This window comes from Schistocerca serialis, chromosome 9 (assembly GCF_023864345.2).
Source record: "Schistocerca serialis cubense isolate TAMUIC-IGC-003099 chromosome 9, iqSchSeri2.2, whole genome shotgun sequence".
In the NCBI taxonomy this organism is placed as follows: Eukaryota; Metazoa; Arthropoda; class Insecta; order Orthoptera; family Acrididae; genus Schistocerca; species Schistocerca serialis.
In genome coordinates, this window is record NC_064646.1 from 420,630,824 (window position 1) to 420,656,740 (window position 25,917).

The 25,917-nt window shown below is 41.7% G+C and overlaps 1 long non-coding RNA gene across 1 annotated transcript in view; it reads right to left on the minus strand.

Annotated features, from left to right (window-relative positions):
• Positions 1-12,690: 12,690 nt before the first annotated feature.
• The window catches only part of LOC126419283 (uncharacterized), a 97,066-nt gene continuing 83,839 nt past the window's right edge, over positions 12,691-25,917 (minus strand). The window contains exons 3-4 of the long non-coding RNA XR_007575954.1: positions 13,023-13,108; positions 12,691-12,885 (exon numbers count right to left, since the gene is read on the minus strand). This is a non-coding gene — a long non-coding RNA (uncharacterized LOC126419283). The remainder of the gene's footprint in view (positions 12,886-13,022; positions 13,109-25,917) is intronic.

Here is a 25,917-nt window from a genome sequence, read left to right on the forward strand (position 1 = left end):
ACGTTGTTCCACACTAAATACACAAGTCTTTCGTTCGCCGGCGTCACGCGCAATGGCAGTGGACGGAGAGCATAGAGCACAAATGGACTATGACGCATAGTCCACTCCTGCTCTCAACGGTATCTATCGGCGGTTGAGTGCAACAGCAATGTTTACGTTGCTACATTAGACAAACCTTCAGATAAACAAACAGATCAACATGCATTGCATAATACTCGTATACTGTTATCACAACATGTCAATACCTCAAATTCACAAAAAGTGTGGGTTAGTCCGCTTGTGCTCTCAGTGCCTCATATATTGTGTTTATGTTTGCAAGTATGTAGGCAGCTGGTTGTGGTCTGTATAAAGTTGCTGAAATGCTCTGTTTGAAGAGTTAAATTAAAACACTAGCTAATTAATGTATGGAAGAAGCAGTTCCCATTTCTTCTTTTTCTTTTTTCAAAGTAGTTATTTCCCTCCTCATTATTATACAAATTTTCATTCTCCTTCGATTTGGTCAGGGGTATGTTGTTGCTGTAAAGGTTATCAACTTCCCTTGAAAGTTTTTTGAGCTCAGTGAGCAGCCAAACTTCAGGATTATCCCCGACATAACATTTGTAGCAGTTAAGACTGGAATCATATGACGATACAGTTTGATACACTGCCAAATGGTACGTGTTTTTCTGTAAATGTGAGGCTGTAGGGTTACCTCCACAGTGTGTCACAGGAGCGAGGAGGCATTCAAAGTTGACATACACTACAAACAGGCATTGCTCCTGGCGGTGAGCATTCTTAAACTTTTTGAATTTGTTTTCCTCAGTAGGCGTGATAGCACCTACCGGGCCATTGGAAATGCAGTCTGCTAGGTACGCCACTAATAACTTGTCTGGGGAGAAATAATTCAGACACCTTAAGAAAATACGCTTTTTATGTTACTTTTTCGACAACTGGCTGTAAAGGGGTCAAGACATGTCTTTGATCCAAACATAGTGATAATTATCACCTTCAGAGAAGATCAGCATGTTCACGTGCAGCTCACGCTCACCTGCAAATTTTGAGAAATGAAAGCGCCTGGCAACAATGTGCTTGTCTCGCTCATCTGACTTGCTTTTCTTCTCCAGGCCATAAACATGAACCAATATTCCAGTATTTTGTGCCTCAAATTTATGTATGTCCTGCATCTGGATGGGGAAATCGATACCATCAAAGTTATAACACCCATGAATATTATCACCTACATGGTGTGTACTGGGATACTGAGGATGATCTATGTAATTGTAATTTCTCTCACAAGCCAGGACTGATAATGCGAAACAAACCTGGTTGATTTTATTTTCAACATTATTGCATGCTCTCTTGTTAGCTATATCATTAGGGAGCTTAATATAGCTTGACCCTCCATTTACCAGATCATAGACATCTATATGGATGTCCAGGTTGTAATGGTCGCCTAGTCGTTGATATAGCTAATTGCTGTAATCGCACTATTTCACTCCCGTTTACGGAGCTTGTTAGCACTTGATGTTTGGTTGGCGCCATTAAAATGCGTTGTAGTAATCGCTGCTGCTTGCTGGATTGCTGCTGTGTCTCGATGCTGATGCTGGCTCTAAATCTGGTTGTCTAGGGTTAAAAACATGAGGTCCGTGTTTTTTATGTGCTTTTGATGATAAAGAACGAGCAAAACCAACAAATATGTAACCTTCATATATTTATTACTCTGGTGGCCATCTTAATTCCACTGTCCACCAAAGACCATGACACAACACAAAGTAGTACTTCCTTTACATGATCTTTGCATTGTTTATCCACCTCAGACAATAACACACAAACACACTTTACCAAAGTGACATTCCGACTGCCTCCTCGACCCTTCTTGCTGCTTGTATTTATAACATTGTCAAAGAACTACTAAAAAGAGATATAGTTTATAAGTCACATGTACATCTGTTATCATAATTTGTGCAGATAAGTTATTAATTTGCATCGAGTGACATAATTTAACATGTTATGAAAATGACAGACAGATTTGTTGACTTGACAGAATAATTCTCTGTTACAAAAAGGCCATTTTTTAGAAGTTTGTCAATTGACTTCTTTAATTTGCACAAATAAGTAACATGAATTATTAAGAATTACATTGGTTTTCGTCTAAAATAGGATTGATTACGTGAATACTGAGTGAAAACGCTCCTAGTGAACAAATAGGTTTCACTGGGTGATTTTTATTTAAGGAGATCCAAAATACCTAAGTTGGCTACTATTTTTCGTACTTCATATTAATTATTTAAGATAAACTTAGTGTTTTTACATGATGACATTTGCTGTATCAGTGATCAAGTGATATTAACTTTTGTGTGGGTCAGTTATTCAGTATAATTTAATGGGTTGACTTTTTATGGATACATGTTGTGCAATCATTGTTAACATACACAATAACTCTTCTATAATCATAAATACTCGTTAAACTGGTTGAATTTGGAGGGTATCACATACTTCATTAAAGTAAAGCCTTTAATATGTTCCGTTACAATACCCCCTCGGGTAATATCATTTACAGAATGTTAATGATATTAGCCGACTAGGACAAATGTGTCAAATGGTTAAAATTTGGAAAAGTACTATTTTAATAATTTTTTTTTTTTTTGTTTTACTATGCATAATGTGTATGTATACAATGACTGTTTCCTGCAAATATTTTAGTTGTGTTGTTTCAAATGCACTTTGTGTTATGGCAATAAAAATATTTAGTAATATCTGAAAGTAAAAAAAAAAACTGTTAATCTTTGTTCCCAGTGAGCCACATGGAAAATGATCAAAAACAGACACAAATATATCACATGCGATCTTAAGATATAAAAAAAAATATATGTAAATTATTTCAAAGTCAGCTCTCATTGAGTCACAGAATAATCAAGATAATAGAAGGAACATAAATATGTTACATACAGTTCAGATGTCCATAGGAAAAATATTGCAGCTGTCTGCTCATTTTGAGCCACATAAAGGAAATGAAAACAAAGAACATAATTATAAGTATGGACATGATATATAAACACAAACACTAGAGAAGTCACATGTATGAATATAATATGCATTTAAAAAAAAAAGAAAATATTAAAAAAACTTGTCTCCCATTGAGACACAGTCAAGATAGTACAAGAACAAATTAATACTAAAATTGGACACTTAAATTGGTCACAACATAACACAAACATCAAACTTGGTGAACATCTGATTAGCTGTAGAAAATTGTACACAAATCTTATGCCTAAGAAAACAATAGTAACAAAATGATGGGTCTTGCACAACAATTTTTTACATTGTCTTTTATTTGGTGCAAGTATGCCCCATATTCAACAATACAAAAAGAAAGTAATAAATGTTTGTCACCTTATTGCCCGTTGCAAGTAAGGAAGATGTCTCAAAATTTAATATTCAATAGTGAAAATACACTCCTGGAAATTGAAATAAGAACACCGTGAATTCATTGTCCCAGGAAGGGGAAACTTTATTGACACATTCCTGGGGTCAGATACATCACATGATCACACTGACAGAACCACAGGCACATAGACACAGGCAACAGAGCATGCACAATGTCGGCACTAGTACAGTGTATATCCACCTTTCGCAGCAATGCAGGCTGCTATTCTCCCATGGAGACGATCGTAGAGATGCTGGATGTAGTCCTGTGGAACGGCTTGCCATGCCATTTCCACCTGGCGCCTCAGTTGGACCAGCGTTCGTGCTGGACGTGCAGACTGCGTGAGACGAGGCTTCATCCAGTCCCAAACATGCTCAATGGGGGACAGATCCGGAGATCTTGCTGGCCAGGGTAGTTGACTTACACCTTCTAGAGCACGTTGGGTGGCACGGGATACATGCGGACGTGCATTGTCCTGTTGGAACAGCAAGTTCCCTTGCCGGTCTAGGAATGGTAGAACGATGGGTTCGATGACGGTTTGGATGTACCAAGCACTATTCAGTGTCCCCTCGACGATCACCAGTGGTGTACGGCCAGTGTAGGAGATCGCTCCCCACACCATGATGCCGGGTGTTGGCCCTGTGTGCCTCGGTCGTATGCAGTCCTGATTGTGGCGCTCACCTGCACGGCGCCAAACACGCATACGACCATCATTGGCACCAAGGCAGAAGCGACTCTCATCGCTGAAGACGACACGTCTCCATTCGTCCCTCCATTCACGCCTGTCGCGACACCACTGGAGGCGGGCTGCACGATGTTGGGGCGTGAGCGGAAGACGGCCTAACGGTGTGCGGGACCGTAGCCCAGCTTCATGGAGACGGTTGCGAATGGTCCTCGCCGATACCCCAGGAGCAACAGTGTCCCTAATTTGCTGGGAAGTGGCGGTGCGGTCCCCTACGGCACTGCGTAGGATCCTACGGTCTTGGCGTGCATCCGTGTGTCGCTGCGGTCCGGTCCCAGGTCGACGGGCACGTGCACCTTCCGCCGACCACTGGCGACAACATCGATGTACTGTGGAGACCTCACGCCCCACGTGTTGAGCAATTCGGCGGTACGTCTACCCGGCCTCCCGCATGCCCACTATACGCCCTCGCTCAAAGTCTGTCAACTGCACATACGGTTCACGTCCACGCTGTCGCGGCATGCTACCAGTGTTAAAGACTGCGATGGAGCTCCGTATGCCACGGCAAACTGGCTGACACTGACGGCGGCGGTGCACAAATGCTGCGCAGCTAGCGCCATTCGACGGCCAAAACCGCGGTTCCTGGTGTGTCCGCTGTGCCGTGCGTGTGATCATTGCTTGTACAGCCCTCTCGCAGTGTCCAGAGCAAGTATGGTGGGTCTGACACACCGGTGTCAATGTGTTCTTTTTTCCATTTCCAGGAGTGTACAAATATAAAAACATTCCCTCAGAGATCTGGAACTTTTCCAGGGTCTGTAGGATGAGTGGTAGTTGGTATTTGACACACCCAGTAAAAATCTTTGCTGATAAAATGCTTTACGGAAAATTCAAACAGGGAAATGTGCTTAATCATGTTTATATGGTTTCAATTCAGTGATGTTTCTTAATCCAAATAACCTTCTTGATCTGGGAAAGATACGTCTATACGCATTAGGATGTGGGCTTTCTTTTATTTCAAATGGACCAATGTAAATATCAAAAAACTTTTTAAGTTCGGCTGACAATAATTTTGATTTCTCTTGTGTCTTGACGAGTACAAGGTCCCCTGGTTTCAACTGTGTAGCTTTTCCTTTGGCTGCATGTCGCCTTTTTCTCAATTCCCCTTGTTTTTTCATAGTTTCCCGTACACAGTCTTCTCTTTCTTGGGGCGACATAATTTTGCAAGGTGGATACTCTATGTTTTCAGTGAAGAAACTAGCAGGGTATTGGTTGTACATTATTTCGTGTGGGGAACACCGAGTGGAAGAGTGCTGTAAGCTGTTCATTATTTCTTCAAAACTATTTATGTACTCTAACCAATTAGTGTGGTTCTGGCTACAGTAGGTTCTGCACAGTCTTCCAATCTCTCTCATGTATCTCTCAGCCGGATTGCTTGACGGGTGGTAAGCAGATATTAAAATGTGTTTAATTCCCGTGTCTTCAATAAAAGTTTTCCAGTATTTAGAGGTGAACTGAGACCCATTGTCTGAAAGTATTGCCTTAGGTTTTCCCACAGTGTTGAAATAATTACTTGTAATTTTTGAAACTATTTGTTTGCTGGTAGCTTTCCTTAAGGGATAAAGCTTTATAAATTTGGAGAAGATGTCTACCATGACATAAATATAACTGTAACCCCCCCTTGTCTTGGGTAACGGTCCGTAGATGTCAGTTGCAACGAGATCGAGTTTATTTGTGGGTAATATGTTCTGCATTATTCCCCTGGTTGTTTGGTTTGTCACTTTTACCCTCTGACATCTGTCACATGTTGATAACTTTTTCTTTACTCTTCTGCTAATGTTGTAAAAATAAATGTTCTCCTGTATTTTTTGGATGCACTTAGTGGTGCCACAGTGGCCAAAGCTTTCATGTACATAAGTAATGAGCGTATCTATTTGTTGCTCAGGCCAACACAGTTTCCAATAGTCTAAATCGGGTTTAGGTCTTCTGAATAGTATCCCCTTGTGTACTTTATAGTATGCTTCTACCTTTTCTCCCCCAGTTTTTCCTATGTAACTTTTGACTAGTTTCCAGTTTTCATCGTGGTTCTGAAACCTCCTAATGTCGTTACAGATTTTTTGTATTTCCTTTTCCTCTTTAATACCCTTTAGATACATAATTTTGAAAATTTTCTCATCCTCTCCACTACTTCCCTCCAAATCACTTCCCAAAGGTAGTCTTGATAAAGCGTCTGCTACCACATTTTGTTTTCCCTGAATGTACCTCACTTCGTAATCAAACTGCTGGAGAAACATGGCCCATCTGGTAAGTCTGTTATGGTATAACCTGCACTCTTGGAGATAGCTTAATGCTTTGTGGTCTGTCTGTACTATTACTTTATGTCCCAAGTCACTGTGTAGTGTTTTTCATGTTTTTGAAGAATTCTGCTGGCAAATGCGATTGTTCGGTGTTCCATTTTTCCATTTACTTCCTTTTCTTGAAATAAATGAACTCCTAACCCTGCATCGCTGCTGTCAGTAGCTAGCCAGAAAGGACTTGACATGTCTGGTCTATGTAGAAGTTGGCTGTTACATAGTTGCGTTTTGATTTTGTTAAAAGCATCTTCACATTCTGGTGTCCAATCCCACACTACATTTTTTTAAAGTAAGTTATACAAACAAACTGCATTTAATGCTTGATTAATGATGAATTTCCTGTAAAATCCTGTGAAGCCGAAAAATGATTTGAGTTGTTTCTTGTTTCTAGGTGTTGGAAAATTTTCTATGGCTTTTATTTTGTCTTTGTCTGGCAAAATCCCTTGTTCTGTAATGATGTGACCCAAAAATTTTAACTCCTCTAGCCCAAATTTACATTTTTCTAATTTTAATGTCATTCCTCCCTTTCTGAGTTTTATAAATACCTCCCTTAATAGTTCAAGGTGTTCTTCCCAAGTTTTCCCAGTGATTAAAATGTCATCTACATAAATGGTTAATTTTGAACTAGTTTCATGACCAAGTACAAAATCTAATGCTCTGATGAATTCCACAACTGATACATTGAGACCAAATGGAACGACTGTATACTGATAGCATTTACCATTATATAAAAAGGCTGTATATTTTCTCGAATCAGGACTAAGTTCAACTTGATGAAAACCAGCAGTGAGATCTAGGCTTGTCATATGTTTGACACACTCAAATTTACCTAACAGCTCATCTATACTTTCTGGGTGGTCGTTTTCTCTGATGAGATACTTGTTCAGATGTCTGGAGTCTAATACAATCCTAACGCTATTGTCTCCTTTTTTCACAATGACCAACGGGTTGTTGTAGGCACTGCAACTTCTTTCTATAACTTCCCAATTTTCCATTTTTTGTATTTCTTTTTCCACAGCGTCTCTTTTTGCAAATGGTATTCCATACGGTTTCATAAAGAAAGGCGCATGAGGTTTTAACTGTAATTTACATTGATAATATTTCACTCTACCAGGTCTATCATCAAACACATCCTGGAATTCCCATAATAACTCTTTTAATTTTTCCTTCTGTGTATTATTTAGGCTTTCAGCTTCCCCCAGTTTTTTCTCTACTAACTTCTCAAACTCTTGACCCTCTGCATCATCCCCCAAGTTCTCATCCGGGTAATAAACATCCTCATTTTCATGATACACTGATTGAATGTGGTTACAGTTGTCACCACAGTTTAAAATTAACAAATTCACTACACAGCTTTGTTGCTTAACAAGTTCTATAATACACATTTGTTTTGCTGTAAAATTAAACCCAGCATTCACTTTTAATATCCAATCCATACCTAAAATGAAATTTTCATTCAGGTCATCTACTACTAAGCATCCATGTTCAAAATTTAGGTTATCAATTTTAAAAGTAAGTAACACTTGTTTCTTAACTACCTTACTGGCTCTGCCTGTAGCTCCTTTCACTTTTAATCCAACAACTGGCATCTCAGGAAAATGTTGAGAATTTCTGAGCTTATCTCTAAGTCTAGAAGTGATGGCAGAAACAGGACTTCCTGTGTCTACTAACACTCTTCCTTCCCACTTGTCAATGTTTACTTTAACATATGGACAACCTAGCTCAACATCTTTGTCTATTTCAGTATTTTCAAACAATAGATCATTTTCAATTTCTTTAGTTCCTAAGTCTAATGTCTCTTTCCTACACTTAGACACATCCCTCTCTGTTTGCAAAGCATTGACATTTAAACATAAACCTTTGTTTTCATCTGTTCCTCTTAACACTGTGTTGTCACTTAACAAACTACTGTTTTCACCCCATTTTTTATAAAGTCCACTATGGATTTTTGTCCACCATGTAGGATACAAGGTTGCACTTACCTTTGCTAATTCTTTCCAAAAGGCATCTTTGTTTATACTGTTTCCATAGTTGTTCCACAAAACTTCTAAAAACTTTTCCCCTTTTTCTTGAAAACACACATTTACATTCCATCCCTTTATATTTTCTTTATTATTATTATTATTATTACCATTCTCATAGATTAGTGTTTCATAGTTCCCAATAGGCAATAGCTTGTCCTCAGATACACATTACCTAGTCTGCATTTCACTTAAATTAACCTCATTATTACCCATGTTTGTCACATCACTTACCTTTACTACATAATCACTTCTCAATTCTACAAATACTTTTATTTCTTCCTCCACACTCTCAACAATAACATCACTTGATTTAGGATCATTATTTAAATGTCCCTCTATTACTTCTTCCTCCTCCTCCACAACAACCCCATCTTCAGTTTCTCCCCTATGTACCTGAATCTCAGCAATTGAGTCTTTGGCTCCATTAAACACTTCGGCATCCCCCTTCTTATCAAATAAACCCCCCAAAATAGATTCTATTTGTGGTGTGTCTGACTTGTTATTAACGCCAGTATCTTTTTCAGCCCAAGTATGGAACTCTGCAATACCTTCAACTTCTGCACTTTCCCTAACTACCTGTGCTTGAACACTGTTTTTATTAACTGTATCACTTTTACTCATAGTATCCCAAAACCTTTTATTAAATTCTAATTTATTCATTCTAACAACATCAGTATTTTCATGGTATTTACTCTTTACATTGTATCCTCTCCTTTTCCAGTTTCGGTTAAATGTTGTCCTATCATAATATTGTCTAGCCCCAAAACTACGGACATCTCGTGGGACTGTCCACCGTTTCCCGGCTGGTTCCCTCGGTCTGTCCGTTTGTAGTTGTCGTTTTGTTCACTAGTTTCAACAAACCCCCTTCTATCTTGTTCTCTTCCCCAATACCTATTTCTATCATTCCTGTTATCTCTCCCCCATCCTCCCTCCTGTGTATTGTTTCTGAAATCATTTTCGTATCTCCTATCTCCCCTATTTGGAGCATTATTTCCAGAATTTTCAAAGTCTCTCCTCCCATAATAATCTCTATTTACATTCCTGTTCCACCCCCCATACTGGTTGTTGTCAGAGCCAAATCTTTGGTTATTTTCTCTTTCCAAGGCCCTATCTAATCTATCTACAAATTTCAGGAACTCTTCCATTGAATCGTCTGGTCCATGGACCAATTCCCACTGCAGTCTCTCTGGTAACCTTCTTTTTAAAACATCAATTTGTGTCATAACATCAAATGAGTTATTCAAATGAGCAAGTTCTTTCAATTGGTCTCTGCAAAAATTTTGCATTCCCCCTATTTTCCCTCTATACACTGGTCCATTTAGAAATTCTGACTTTAATCTGGCTTGTATGGATTGTGACCAAAATTTACAAATGAATTTAGCTTCAAACTCTTCAAAAGTATTCCAAGAATCATTATTCTCATTTGCCCAGGATAGGGCCTCCCCTTCTAGAAACCGTTTTACTAACTTAATTTTTATGTTATCTGTCATTCCTACAACAAACATATCCTTACATTGATGAATAAAGTCAATAGGGTGCAGATTTTCACCAGGAAAGCATTTCACTTGGATGTGCCCATACATTGTATTTTGATTGTAAAACATTTGTTTTGACATCAATGCATCTTCCAATTGTGTATATTTAGTGTGTATCTTTTCTACTTTTGTATCTACATTAGTGGTATACAGGTTGTATTCTTGTTTAAGGTTTTCTGATGTTTTGTCTATTCTCTGATCTAATCTTTCAACTTCAGTATCTACTCTGTTGTAGATGACAGCAATGCTGTCTGTGTTAGCTTGTATATTTTCATTTAAACTTTCAACTTTAATTTGAAATTCTTTTCTGAAGTGTATCAGCTGTTCGCTAGTGTCCTTACTGAGGGTAGTTTTAATTTCCTCTCACTTCTAATTGAGATGAGTGGTTAATAGATCAAAATTCAAACTTAACTTATCCAGTCTATCTGTGTTTTCTTTAAGTTTCAAACTTACTTGTTCACTCGATTGTTTAAGTTGCGAGCTTATTTGAGTTGCAAACTCTGCTAGCCACTCTGTTAAATTTAATTGTTCACCATCCCCTGGTTCAATTTTTACATTTCCTACGATCTCATCACTCTCAGGTAGAGACATGTTAACTATAATTTTTACAACAACAAAATACCTTGCTTTATGTACCTATGCTATGATGTCGTGATCGGTGTTCTTGTTGGCTTTCTTCACATCTATACGGTTTTATCTTGATTGATGAATTCCATTGACAATCCAGACAATCTTCCGAGCGCTGTGATGATAGTTTTTCGTAATCGCACATACACACGTTTTTTTGTTTTTCACTTTGACATATCTTCACTGTTGCCACAGTGCACAAATAAACTTTTTTTTTTTTTTGAAGTGCTAAGCACTTACGAAATTTATCGCTGCACTATTATCATCGATGCACTTAAAGATCCCGGACGAGCCCCCACCTTTGTAATGGTCGCCTAGTCGTTGATATAGCTAATTGCTGTAATCGCACTATTTCACTCCCGTTTACGGAGCTTGTTAGCACTTGATGTTTGGTTGGCGCCATTAATATGCGTTGTAGTAATCGCTGCTGCTTGCTGGATCGCTGCTGTGTCTCGATGCTGATGCTGGCTCTAAATCTGGTTGTCTAGGGTTAAAAACATGAGGTCCGTGTTTTTTATGTGCTTTTGATGATAAAGAACGAGCAAAACCAACAAATATGTAACCTTCATATATTTATTACTCTGGTGGCCATATTAATTCCACTGTCCACCAAAGACCATGACACAACACAAAGTAGTACTTCCTTTACATGATCTTTGCATTGTTTATCCACCTAAGACAATAACACACAAACACACTTTACCAAAGTGACATTCCGACTGCCTCCTCGACCCTTCTTGCTGCTTGTATTTATAACATTGTCAAAGAACTACTAAAAAGAGATATAGTTTATAAGTCACATGTACATCTGTTATCATAATTTGTGCAGATAAGTTATTAATTTGCATCGAGTGACATAATTTAACATGTTATGAAAATGACAGACAGATTTGTTGACTTGACAGAATAATTCTCTGTTACAAAAAGGCCATTTTTTAGAAGTTTGTCAATTGACTTCTCTAATTTGCATAAATAAGTAAGTAACATGAATCATTAAGAATTACATTGGTTTTCGTCTAAAATAGGATTGATTACGTGAATACTGAGTGAAAACGCTCCTAGTGAACAAATAGGTTTCACTGGGTGATTTTTATTTAAGGAGATCCAAAATACCTAAGTTGGCTACTATTTTTCGTACTTCATATTAATTATTTAAGATAAACTTAGTGATTTTACATGATGACATTTGCTGTATCAGTGATCAAGTGATATTAACTTTTGTGTGGGTCAGTTATTCAGTATAATTTAATGGGTTGACTGTTTATGGATACATGTTGTGCAATCATTGTTAACATACACAATAACTCTTCTATAATCATAAATACTCGTTAAACTGGTTGAATTTGGAGGGTATCACATACTTCATTAAAGTAAAGCCTTTAATATGTTCCGTTACAAGGTGTAGTATTCAGCTGAGTGCTTTAGCTGACCCTCCGACCTCCATCTCGGAAAACCGGGCCAGTATAGCACTCAAGGTGGATTTACGAAACCACCTGGCAATTGACATGCCCCGCATTTTCATTCTGAGTCCACCCTGTTGATGATGGTGTTGAGGAGGGGCCAGTCGGTATTCACCAATCCATTTGCTATGATGATGATGATGATGATGATGATGGAGGAGGATGCTGCAGTGTTACCAGGTCAGACTGATGGGAACAGCCAGGCTGCGGTGATGGTTCTCAATGCTGTTGTTGCTGCTGCTGCTGCAGAACTGACCCAATAACTTGAGGGGTGGTGGCTCGTTGCTTGGCTCATGGACGCCAGAGCGGTGGTGTTTTGGGCAGCGGTGGCTGCAGTTCCCTCGCGGCAACTAGCGGCATCCTTATAGGTGATGCATGCCTTACGGGGTGCCGCTTTGGGGATGAAGAAGATTTAGCCACCATTGGTATGTGCGCCACACTGTGTTGTGGCTGCGAAGACGGGACTGCTGTAAAAGAAGAAATAAAAAAATAATAGTTAAGTACATTGCTTACCGCTGCTGGCACAGTGAAAGAAAGAATACTGACGATCTCAAGGTTATAAGCAGAGTGAGTGATTACATTTTTCGCTCTGGCTGCAAGGCATTAACACTTCATCGGAAATCTCCACCACAACCTCAAAGAAGTCATCATCATCATCATCATCATCATCATCATCATCATCATCATCATTTAGCAGGGCCAGATTACATCCTCCTCTGGTTCAATGACCCTTTGTCTGTCCCATTCAGGCATATCACTGTCCTTGTCAGAATCGGCATCAGGCAATTGGTTTGTCTTGTCTTGCTCACAACAACAAAAAGCAAGATGCATAAATTGAAAAAAAAAGTATGAAATAAGAAGATTTTGAATCACTACTATACAAGAACAAATTACAAGGAAAATTATACTCATATGGCAATGCTAGCTGTGAACCCACCATGGATGGCTGGACGTTGAGAGTCTGCCAAGGTCCAGCCCCCTCCTGTCTCTCCTCACACTCCAAGATAAATTCCTGGAGCTGTACTATAACAAGGAGACGGAATTAATAAAGCAAATTTAACATACACACAAAAATTTACACTCAAAATACCACTTATTTACTCAGTTGGTAATCCTGTCTCTAGAACTCTACGCCTCTTGCCGCTACACTCTTCATCTTGGAGAATAAAACACACGCACACACAGAGGGGTGTGGTTGGTTGTGGATTTATATATAGACTGAGGTGACCAGTGAGAGAGCTTCATTTGGATGGGTAGATAATGAGAAGCTTTTATGGAACGTCACTATTTCCTGGAAGGGATTGATGCGACCATTGTCTCTCTTTCCAAATAACAAGAATGCTTTTATGATTAACAGTGTTTTCAAAAGCATGCATAGGCATGATGAATGCTTTTAACAGTGAGAATGTTTACTGTTTCTGACACATGTTGAAATCAGGACGTCACGATTTCCAGGAAGGGAACACGTGATGTGCCATTGGGACCATCAGTGAGAATGCAGTTGGTATTATTCCGAGCTATTTTCGTAACCAGGTTCTGTTAGAACAAGAATTTCCATGGAGGCAAGCTCAGACATCACGAAAGCTCTTACGACAATAGCGACTGTTAACTGTTTCTGTGACACTTTACGATTTACGTGCAGGGACTGATATGTAATGGATCAGCTGCCCTGTTAGAATTGCTAGGAAGAATGTATCCTGTGTTATTCTGGGAAACACTTCAAAAGGTTTCTATAGCACGTCAAGAGGGAGATTTGGCTGTTATTTACATAGACTCCTGATGTCAGTGTAACCCTGACAATCTTCTAGCTGCACCTGCGAACGTGAACTGCTGTGCAAACATCTCTTGCTCGGCACTGGACCTGCAGCTATGCATCAGCCACAGTGGCCAGGTAAATATGTGTTTTGACAGGAATTTCGCAAGTGTCATTTATGAAAGGGATGCCAGAACCTAATGCTTGCAGGACCCGAATGGACACCAATTGGCCCATCAGCTGATGGTTACATCGTCACTTTGCAGGTCAGGCCATACTGGTGCACAAGCGCATTGGACCTCTGTAGGGAACAATTCACTGATATACTGCAGTAGAATTTCTTAACAATAGTTCGAAAGTGATTTCACGTGCAGTGAGTGGCTGCGCACTGCATTATTTTCAGCTGTTTAAGTGTTGTGAGCATGTGGGCTGAGTTCTATATACGCATTGACAATTTTATGTGTAGTGAATGTGTCTGTTGCATTATTTTGTGAACAGGTCTGTAGGCTGGGCAAAGCATTATTTCAACTGTTCATAATTAGTGAGAATGTCTGCAGAGCGTTTTACATGCATTACTTTGACAATGTGTCTGTACATCAATATACTGCATTATTTCCGTGATTTATATGTAGTTTGCAGCTCTGTATGCTGTGTATTGTGACCCCAAACACAATAGTGTAATAAATAAACTCCGTGAAATCCATCCCTAAATAAATTGTTCCAACTTCCCACTGAAAATAAATAAAGTACAGTCTTTCCTCTCCAGCAGCCCAGTGCAGGATGAGTCCTTTTCCCGGCAATTCCAAGGAAGAGGTGGTGGTCCAATGACTTAGGTTAGTGGAGGTAGCCCAAGTGGCCTATTTTCCTGCCAAACTTTTCCAGCAATTTTCTTAGGTACAGCATTTTATGGGGGAGAAGGGGAAAAAGGTTAGGTTAACGGAGGTAGCTCAATTGACCTGCTTTTCCCACAAAAATTTGAACTTCCCACCATGATGTCATTACAAAGTTGCCGTATCTATCGGCGCCATTTTGAATAAATTTGGCAACAATGCAGAGGGGGATGACGCCGCCCTTGTTCCACTACTGGTGAAGTGGTAGCAAACTATTATTGCAATTGGGGGGGGGGGGGGGAGGTGGCTAAATTTCCCATTACATAACCACATTTAAACTTTTAAGACACTTTCTGGTGTTGTTGCTCTAGTAAGACCTCTGCTACTTTCCAACCTCAACTTTCCTCAGCTGGAACTGGTTCTTCATCTCTCATCAAAGGGACATTAAACACCAATATTTCTTCCTGTAGTAGCGGTGTGTTTACAGCTGTCATGCTTAAGTGTTGTACACTTTTCTTTCATATTAGTGTAGCGTCCCACATATGTTCAAAAGTAATATGCGGGACTGTTATATTTGTAGTTTCAGTAGCTAAATAGCACACTACAGGTGCAGACGTCATGGTATCGACTCTTGGGCAGTACTAAGAACTTTTTTCAGTGACTTTGTTGTAACGGCAACTGGAACAGTCACAGGGTTGAAGCTACGGAAACACAGTGGGACCCCGCGGAGCAGCCCGCGAATAACAACACAACGGGAGAGAACAGACACGACCAATGAAGGACCTCACGACAACAACAAGAATGGACAACAGAGTCAAGAAACCGAGAAAAGACAACCACGTCCACTCGTAAAGAAAACACGAAAGTAAATACACTGTCCAATGTGAGACGATATATCCTGAGACGTATGCAGGGTTAGACTGGCAGGCTGAGCTTATTGTTTTTTTTTTTTCTTTATTGTCATTTTACACCTTATACAAGGTGGGCTGGCAGCGAAACAGTACACCGCTCTTCAGCCACAGGCAGTACAAGAGAAAACAATGGAGACACAGAATGAACATAACGTTGTTGTTGTTGTGGTCTTCAGTCCTGAGACTGGTTTGATGCAGCTCTCCATGCTACTCTATCCTGTGCAAGCTTCTTCATGTCTCAGTACTTACTGCAACCTACATCCCTCTGAATCTGCTTAGTGTATTCATCTCTTGGTCTCCCTCTACGATTTTACCCTCCACGCTGCCCTCCAATGCTAAATTTGTGATCCCTTGATGCCTCAGAACATGTCCTACCAATCGGTCCCTTCTTCTTGTCAAGTTGTGCCATAAACTCCTCTTCTCTCCAATTATATGCAATGTCTCCTCGTTAGTTATGTGATCTACCCATCTAATCTTCAGCATTCTTCTGTAGCACCACATTTCGAAAGCTTCTATTCTCTTCCTGTCCAAACTATTTATCGTCCATGTTTCACTTCCATACAAGGTCACACTCCATACAAATACTTTCAGAAACGACTTCCTGACACTTAAATCTATACTCGATGTTAACAAATTTCTCTTCTTCAGAAACGCTTTCCTTGCCATTGCCAGTCTACATTTTATATCCTCTCTACTTTGACCATCATCAGTTATTTTGATCCTCAAATAGCAAAACTCCTTTATTACTTTAAGTGTCTCATTTCCTAATCTAATTCCCTCAGCATCACCTGATTTAATTCAACTACATTCCATTATCCTCATTTTGTTATTGCTGATGTTCATCTTACATTCTCCTTTCAAGACACTGTCCATTTTGTTCAAATGCTCTTCCAGATCCTTTTCTGTCTGTGACAGAATTACAGTGTCATTGGTAAACGTCGAAGATTTTATTTCTTCTCCATGGATTTTAATTGCTACTCTGAATTTTTCTTTAGTTTCCTTCACTGCTTGCTCAATATACAGACTGAATAACATGAGGGATAGGCTACAACCCTCTCTCACTCCTTCTCTACCACTATTTTGTTTTCATGTTCCTCAACTCTTATAACTGCCATCTGATTTCTGTACAAATTGTAAATAGCCTTTCGCTCCCTGTATTTTACCCCTGCCACCTTCAGAATTTGAAAGAGAGTATTCCAGTCAACTTTGTCAAAAGCTTTCTCTAAGTCTACAAATGCTAGAAACATAGGTTTGCCTTTCCTTAATCTTTCTTCTAAGAAAAGTCGTAAGGTCAGTATTGCCTCACATGTTCCAATATTTCTATGGAATGCAAACTGATCTTCCTCAAGGTCGGCTTCTACCAGTTTTTCCATTCGTCTGTAAAGAATACGCATTAGTATTTTGCAGCTGTGACTTATTAAACTGATAGTTCGGTAATTTTCACATCTGTCAACACCTGCTTTCTTTGGCATTGGAATTATTATATTCTTCTTGAAGTCTGAGGGTATTTCGCCTGTCTCATACATCTTGCTCACCAGATGGTAGAGTTTTGTCAGGACTAGCTCTCCCAAGGCCGTCAGTAGTTCTAATGGAATGTTGTCTACTCCCGGGGCCTTGTTTCGACCTAGGTCTTTCAGTGCTCTGTCAAACTCTTCACGCAGTATTGTATCTCCCATTTTGTCTTCATCTACATTCTCTTCCATTTCCAGAATATTGTCCTCAAGTACGTCGCCCTTGTATAGACCCTCTATATACTCCTTCCACCTTTCTGCTTTCCCTTCTTTGCTTAGAACTGGGTTTCCACTTGAGCTATTGATATTCATACAAGTGGTTCTCTTTTCTTCAAAGGTCTCTTTAATTTTCCTGTAGGCAGTATCTATCTTACCCCTAGTGAGATAAGCTTCTACATCCTTACATTTGTCCTCTAGCCATCCATCCCTGCTTAGCCATTTTGCACTTCCTGTCGATCTCATTTTTGAGACGTTTGTATTCCTTTTTGCCCGCTTCATTTATTACATTTTTATATTTTCTCCTTTCATCAATTAAATTCAATATTTCTTCTGTTATCCAAGGATTTCTACTAGCCCTCGTCTTTTTACCTACTTGATCCTCTGCTGCCTTCACTACTTCATCCCTCAGAGCCACCCATTCTTCTTCTACTGTATTTCTTTCCACCATTTGTGACAATTGTTCCCTTATGCTCTCCCTGAAACTCTGTACAACCTCTGGTTTAATCAGTCTGTCCAGGTCCCATCTCCTTAAATTCCCAGCTTTCTGCAGTTTCTTCAGTTTTAGTCTACAGTTCATAACCAATAGATTGTGGTCAGAGTCCACATCTGCCCCTGGAAATGTCTTACAATTTAATACCTGGTTCCTAAATCTCTGTCTTACCATTATATAATCTATCTGATACCTTCTAGTATTTCCAGGATTCTTCCATGTGTGCAACCTTCTTTTATGATTCTTGAACCATGTGTTAGCTATGATTAAGTTATGCTCTGTGCAAAATTCTACCAGACGGCTTCCTCTTTCATTTATTTCCCCCAATCCATATTCACCTACTATGTTTCCTTCTCTCCCTTTTCCTACTACCGAATTCCAGTCGCCCATGACTATTAAATTTTCGTCTCCCTTCACTACCTGAATAATTTCTTTTTTCTCATCATACATTTCATCAATTTCTATCATCTGCAGAGCTAGTTGGCATATAAACTTGTACTAGTGTAGTAGGTGTGGGCTTCATGTCGATCTTGGCCACAATAATGCGTTCACTATGCTGTTTGTAGTAGCTTACCTGCACTCCTATTTTTTTATTCATTATTAAACCTACTCCTGCATTACCCTATTTGATTTTGTATTTATAACCCTGTATTCACCTGAGCAAAATTCTTGTTCCTCCTGCCACCGAACTTCACTAATTCCCACTATATCTAACTTTAACCTATCCATTTCCCTTTTTAAATTTTCTAACCTACCTGCCCAATTAAGGGAACTGACATTCCACGCTCCGATCCGTAGAATGCCAGTTTTCTTTCTCCTGATAACGACGTCCTCCAGAGTAGTCCCCGCCCGGAGATCCGAATGGGAGACTATTTTACCTCCGGAATATTTTACCCAAGAGGACGCCATCATCATTTAACCATACAGTAAAGCTGCATTTCCTCGGGAAAAATTACGGCTGTAGTTTTCCCTTGCTTTCAGCCGTTCACAGTACAGCACAGCAAGGCCATTTTGGTTAGTGTTACAAGGCCAGATTAGTCAATCATCCAGACTGTTGCCCCTGCAACTACTGAAAAGGCTGCTGCCCCTCTTCAGGAACCACGCGTTTGTCTGGCCTCTCAACAGGTACCCCTCCATTGTGGTTGCACCTACGGTACAGCTATCTGTATCGCTGAGGCCCGCAAGCCTCCCCACCAACGACGAGGTCCATGGTTCACATAACGTAACGGTGGACAAATAACAGTAGATGCAGTAACGATAAAACACGAAGCCGTTCACACGCAAAGAAAAACAAAGAAACTGTTAGCACTGTACACAAACACTGATGATTAAGACAACACACGTGAACGATTGAGCGTGGGTGGCGAAAAACACTGAAGCACAAACACGACAGTACACACACACACCTGATGGAGATGACTTTCAAGCGCGCTAATGTTGACGTGACATCTGCGAGTTCGGGGACCTACCAAAAGGCAACAAAGGGAGGGGAGGGGGGAGAGTGGAGATGCCAGTGGCAGAGGAGATGGGGGGGGAGGAAAGAAGGTATGGGGGGTAGGGGAAGCCTGGGGGAGGAAGGGAGGAGGGAGAGAAGAGAGAGAGGGTGCCCTAAGGAAAAAAACACAGGAAGTGGAAGGGGAGGATCAAAGTTGATAGGAGGGGTAGATGGAGGGGATGAAGGCATCATCAGGGACGGGGAGCTGGTGGAAGCCACCTAGGGAGAGGGTAAGGAGACTGGAGAGATGGAGAGCAGGTGGGATGTGGGAATACAGGCGCGGCAGCGAAGGGGTTGGGAGAGGATGGGAGAGAAAAGCGGGTGAGGGGGATCAAGTTTACAGGAGGTGTAGAGGATCCGCATCCATTTGAGGAAAAGGAGGAGGTGTGGGAACAGAATAAGGTTGTACAGGATCTGCGTGGGGGAGGGGAGACGTATGCGATAGGTGAGGCAGAGAGCAGGACGTTCAAGGATTTGAAGGGATTTGTAAAAGGTAGGAAAGGCGGAGATCCAGGCAGGGTGGGCGTACATCTACATCTACATTTATACTCCGCAAGCCACTCAACGGTGTGTGGCGGAGGGCACTTTACGTGCCACTGTCATTACCTCCCTTTCCTGTTCCAGTCGCGTATGGTTTGCAGGAAGAACGACTCCCGGAAAGCCTCCGTGCGCGCTCAAATCTCTCTAATTTTACATTTGTGATCTCCTCGGGAGGTATAAGTAGGGGGACCAATATATTCGATACCTCATCCAGAAATGCACCCTCTCGAAACCTGGACAGCAAGCTACACTGTGATGCAGAGCGCCTCTCTTGCAGAGTCTGCCGCTTCAGTTTGCTAATCATCTCCGTAACGCTATCAGGCTTAGAAAATAACCCTGTGACGAAACGCGCTGCTCTTCTTTGGATCTTCTCTCTCTCTTCTGTCAACCTGACCTGGTACGGATCCCACACTGATGAGCAATACTCAAGTATAGGTCGCACGAGTGTCTTGTAAGCCACCTCCTTTGTCGATGGACTACATTTTCTAAGGACTCTCCCAATGAATCTCAACCTGGCAGCCGCCTTACCAACAATTAATTTTATTTGATCATTCCACTTCAAATCGTTCCGCACGCATACTCCCAGATATTTTACAGAAGTAGCTGCTATCATACAATAAAGGATCCTTCTTTCTATGTATTCACAGTACATTACATTTGTCTATGTTAAGGGTCAGTTGCCACTCCCTGCACCAAGTGACTATCCGCTACAGATCTTCCTGCATTTCACTGCAATTTTCTAAAGTTGCAACTTCTCTGTATACTACAGCATCATCCACGAAAAGCCACATGGAACTTCCAACACTATCTACTATGTCATTTATATGTATTGTGAAAAGCAATGGTCCCATAACACTCCCCGGTGGCACGCCAGATGTTACTTTAACATCTGTAGACGTCTCTCCATTGAGAACAACATGTTGAGTTCTGTTTGCTAAAAAGTCTTCAGTCCAGCCACACAGCTGGTCTGATATTCTGTAGGCTCTTACTTTGTTTATCAGGCGACAGTGTGGAACTGTATCGAACGCCTTCCGGAAGTCAAGGAAAATGGCATCTACTTGGGAGTCTGTATCTGATATTTTCTGGGTCTCATGAACAAATAAAGCAAGTTGGGTCTCACACGATCGCTGTTTCGGGAATCCATGTTGATTCCTACAGAGTACATTCTGGGTTTCCAGAAATGACATGATACGCGAGCAAAAAACATGTTCTAATATTCTACAACAGATCGATGTCAGAGATATAGGTCTATAGTTTTGCACATCTGCTCGACGACCCTTCTTGAAGACTGGGACTACCTATGCTCTTTTCCAATCATTTGGAACCTTCAGTTCCTCTAGAGACTTGTGGTACACGGCTGTTAGAAGGGGGGGCAAGTTCTTTCACGTACTCGGTGTAGAATCGAATTGGTATCCCGTGAGGTCCAGTAGACTTTCCTCTGTTTAGTGATTTTAGTTGCTTTTCTGTTCCTTGGACACTTATTTCGATGTCAACCATTTTTTCGTTTGTACGAGGATTTAGAGAGGGAACTGAAGTGCGGTTTTCCTCTGTGAAACAGCTTTGGAAAAAGGTGTTTAGTATTTCAGCTTTACGCGTGTCATCCTCTGTTTCAATGCCATCATCATCCCAGAGTGTCTGGATATGCTGTTTCGAGTCACTTACTGAAATAACGCAAGACCAGAACATCCTAGGATTTTCTGTCAAGTCGGTACATAGAATTTTACTTTCAAATCCACTGAATGTTTCACTCATAACCCTCCTTACACTAACTTTGACATCGTGTAGCTTCTGTTTGTCTGAGAGGTTTTGGCTGCGTTTAAACTTGCAGTGAAGCTCTCTTTGCTTTTGCAGTAGTTTCCTAACTTTGTTGTTGAACCACAATGGATTTTTCCCATCCCTCACAGTTTTACTCCGCACGTACCTGTCTAAAACGCATTTTATAATTGCCTTGAACTTTTTCCATAAACACTCAACATTGTCAGTGTCGGAAGAGAAATTTTCATTTTGATCTGTTAGGTAGTCTGAAATCTGCCTTCTATTATTCTTGCTAAACAGATAAACCTTCCTCCCTTTGTTTATATTCCTATTTACTTCCATATTCAGGAATGCTGCAACGGCCTTATGATCACTGATTCCCTGTTCTGCGTTTACAGAGTCGAAAAGATCAGGTCTGTTTGTTATCAGTAAGTCCAAGCTGTTATTTACATGAGTCGGTTCTCTGTTTAATTGCTCGAGGTAATTTTCGGATAGTGCACTCAGTATAATGTCACTTGATGCTCTGTCCCTACCACACGTCCTAAACATCTGAGTGTCCCAGTCTATATCTGGTAAATTGACATCTCCACCTAAGACTATAACATGCTGAGAAAATTATGTGAAATGTATTCCAGATTTTCTCTCAGTTGTTCTGCCACTAATGCTTGAGTTGGGAGGTCGGTAAAAGGAGCCAATTATTAACCTAGCTCAGTTATTGAGTGTAACCTCCACCCATAATAATTCACAGGAACTATCCACTTCTACTTCACTACAGGATAAACTACTACTAACAGCGACAAACACTCCACCACCAGTTGCATGCACCTTTTGTGCCTTTGTAAAAATTTCGGCAGAATTTATCTCTGGCTTCAGCCAGCTTTCCGTACCTATAACGATTTCAGCTTCAGTGCTTTCTATCAGCGCTTGAAGTTCTGGTATTTTACCAATGCAGCTTCGACAGTTTACAGTTGCAATACCGATTGCTGCTTGGTCCTTGCATGTCCTGACTTTTCCCCGCACCCTTTGCGGCTGTTGTCCTTTCTGTACTTGCCCAAGGCCATCTAACCTAAAAAACCGCCCAGTCCACGCCACACAACCCCTGCTACCTGTGTAGCCGCCTGCTGTGTGTAGTGGACTCCTGACCTATCCAGCGGAACCTGAAACCCCACCACCCTATGGCGCAAGTCGAGGAATCTGCAGCCCACACGGTCGCAGAACCATCTCAGCCTCTGATACAGACCCTCCATTCGGCTCTGTACCAACGGTCCGCAGTCAGTCCTGTCGACGATGCTGCAGATGGTGAGCTCTGCTTTCATCCTGCTAGTGAGACTGGCAGTCTTCACCAAATCAGATAGCCACCGGAAGCCAGAGAGGATTTCCTCTGATCCGTAGTGACACACATCATTGGTGCTGACATGAGCGACCACTTGCAGATGGGTGCACCCTGTACCCTTCATGGCATCCGGAAGGACCCTTTCCACATCTGGAGTGACTCCCCCGGTATGCACACGCAGTGCACATTGGTTTCCTTCCCCTGTCTTGCTGCCATATCCCTAAAGGGCCCCTTTACGTGCCTGACGTTGGAGCTCCCAACTACCAGTAAGCCCACCCTCTGCGACCGCCTGAATCTTGCAGACTGAGGGGCAACCTCTGGAACAGGACAAGCAGCCATGTCTGGCTGGAGATCAGTATCAGCCTGAGACAGAGCCTGAAACCGGTTTGTCAGACAAACTGGAGAGGCCTTCCGTTCAGCCCTTTGGAATGTCTTTCGCCCCCTGCCACACCTCGAGACAACCTCCCACTCTACCACGGGTGAGGGGTCAGTCTCAATGTGGGCAGTATCACGGGCAGCCACAGCCATAGTCCGATCGGGGAATGCGTGGGACGTGCTGGCCGTCCCTGATAAACCCCCATCCGGACCCCCACAGTGATGACCATTGTCAACAGCCTCAAGCTGTGTGACCAAAGCCAACACTGCCTGAAGCTGCGGGCAAAGGGATGCCAACTCAGCCCACATATGCACACAGCAGTCACAGTCCCTATCCATGCTAAATACTGTTGTGCAAAGAACGTCTGAACTAATCTACAGAGAGCACAAACAGTTCGACACAAAATTTAAACAGTTATTAAAATACAAGACTGCCTAGTAAATGCAGTAATGCTGCTACTTGCGCACTGCTGACACACTGCTTGGCGGCAGAAGGAGATTTTACACAATTCAGGAACTAAAATGCGATGCTACAACTCTCAAATACTATAATACGCCCGAAATTTATTAAACAAAGCAAGTGCCCAAAAACTCGCAAAGAAATTAAGAATTAAACTATGTAACAAGTAAGTGAGCTAAGAGTATACGACTTGCTGCTGGCAGCTGCTTATCCAACGGCGGCAGGGAGCACACTGGCTGTGACCAACCGGCACTGGCGTAGCAGAGGATAGGGCGGATGAGGGACTTACATGTGTGGAGGATGGTGGAGGGGCCCAGACCTCATGTGCGGCCAGAGAGGAGCTTGAGGAGACAGACTCGTGAGCGTGTCTTGGCTTGGATTGTCCAGAGATGGGGGGTCCAGGAGAGGCGATGGTCAAGGGTGACACCAAGGTACTTAAGAGTGGGGGTGAGGGTAATAGGATGGCCATAAATGTTGACATAGAAGTCGTGGAGACGGAAGAAAGGTGTGGTTTTGCCTACAGTGATCGCCTAGGTCTTAGAAGGATTGTCCTTCAGCAACCACTGGTTGCACCAAGCAGTGAACTGGTCAAGATGGGATTGGAGAAGGTGTTGGGAGCGTTGCAGGGTGGGGGTGAGCGCAAGGAAGGCGGTGTCATCGGTGTATTGGAGAAGGTGGACGGGGGGTGTAGACAGCGGCATGTCTGCTGTATACAAAAAGTATAGAAGAGGGGAAAGGACGGAACCTTGGGGCACACCGGTCGAGGGGAAAAAGGTGTAAGAATCCATGTTATGGATGGTGACGTAGGTAGGACGTTGGGAAAGAGAGGACAGACGTAGTTGATAGGAAGGGTGAAGGTTTGGAGCTTGAAGAGGAGACCGGAATGACAAACCCAGTCATAGGTGCGTTCAAGGTCAAGGGAGAGGAAGATAGTGGAGTGACGGGAGTTGAGCTGTTCATAGAGGAGATGAGTGAGGTGAAGGAGAAGGTCATCGGTAGAGAAAGACGGCCGAAAGCCACACTGGGTAATGGGAAGGAGGCGGTGGTGGCGGAGATGCTGGTGGATGCGTCGGGTAAGGATGGATTCCAGGACCTTGCTGAAGACCGAGGTAAGGCTGATGGGACAGTAGGAGGAGACAGCGGATGGCGGTTTGTTGGGTTTAAGGAACATCAGGATATGGGAGGTTTTCCACAGGTTGGGGTGGTAGCCAGTGGACATGACCACATTATAATGCCTGGCCAGGGTGGAGAGGAAGGAGGCAGGAGCTTCACGAAGGTGGCGATAGGTGACACGATCGTGACAGGGAGTGGTGATGCATTTCGCACGGAGTGTAGTGATGATATCCTGAGTAGTGATGGGGGCATTGAGTTTGTTGTGTGCAATGTTGTCCAAGTACTGGAAACCAGGAGCGAGGGGAGGGACAGAGGTGTCAGTTCGATCGTGGACATCTGGGAAGAGGAAGTAATCAAACTGGGGATCGTCTGGGATGGTAAAGATATCAGAGAGGTAGGAGGCAAAGTGATTGGCCTTACTAAGGTTGTCAGGGAAGAGTTGGTTACCATGAAGGAGAGGGTAGTAGGGGGGGGGGGGGGGGAGTTAGATCCGGTAAGGCACTTTTAGCTCATTAAGATAATATATTGTTTATAAAATATATTAAGGGATGCACAACACAGTATATTACTTTCTTTAGAACATTACACAACATGCCATCTACACTGTCTGATGATTTTAGCTGTTTTACTATTCTTAGGATGAGACTAGAGGAGACCTAGGCGAAGGCACAGATGTGTGTATCAGCCAGTGGTTTACAGACATTTTTGAAAAAATTTCTGATGAACTAATATCATCGACATAAATGTTTTCTGGGTTTGGTACCGCGTCATAATGTAAAATTACTGCTGCTACAGAAAAGCCAATGATTCGGCCATGATTGCAGCGGCCTTCTTCTGGGTCTAATGGTGCATTCTAGCTATGCAGTGTCCTTTATATTTTGTTGTTAGTGTTCACTGCGCATGCCATTACGTCATAATTTTAAAAGGTAGTTAGTTTATTGATCAATTAAGGAAGAAGGAGAGGGAACTTTATTTTAATAGGTTATTGCGGTGGAGGGAGAAAGTGACCTCTGTTGTCCATTGGCTCTTGTGTTATGTACCATGATT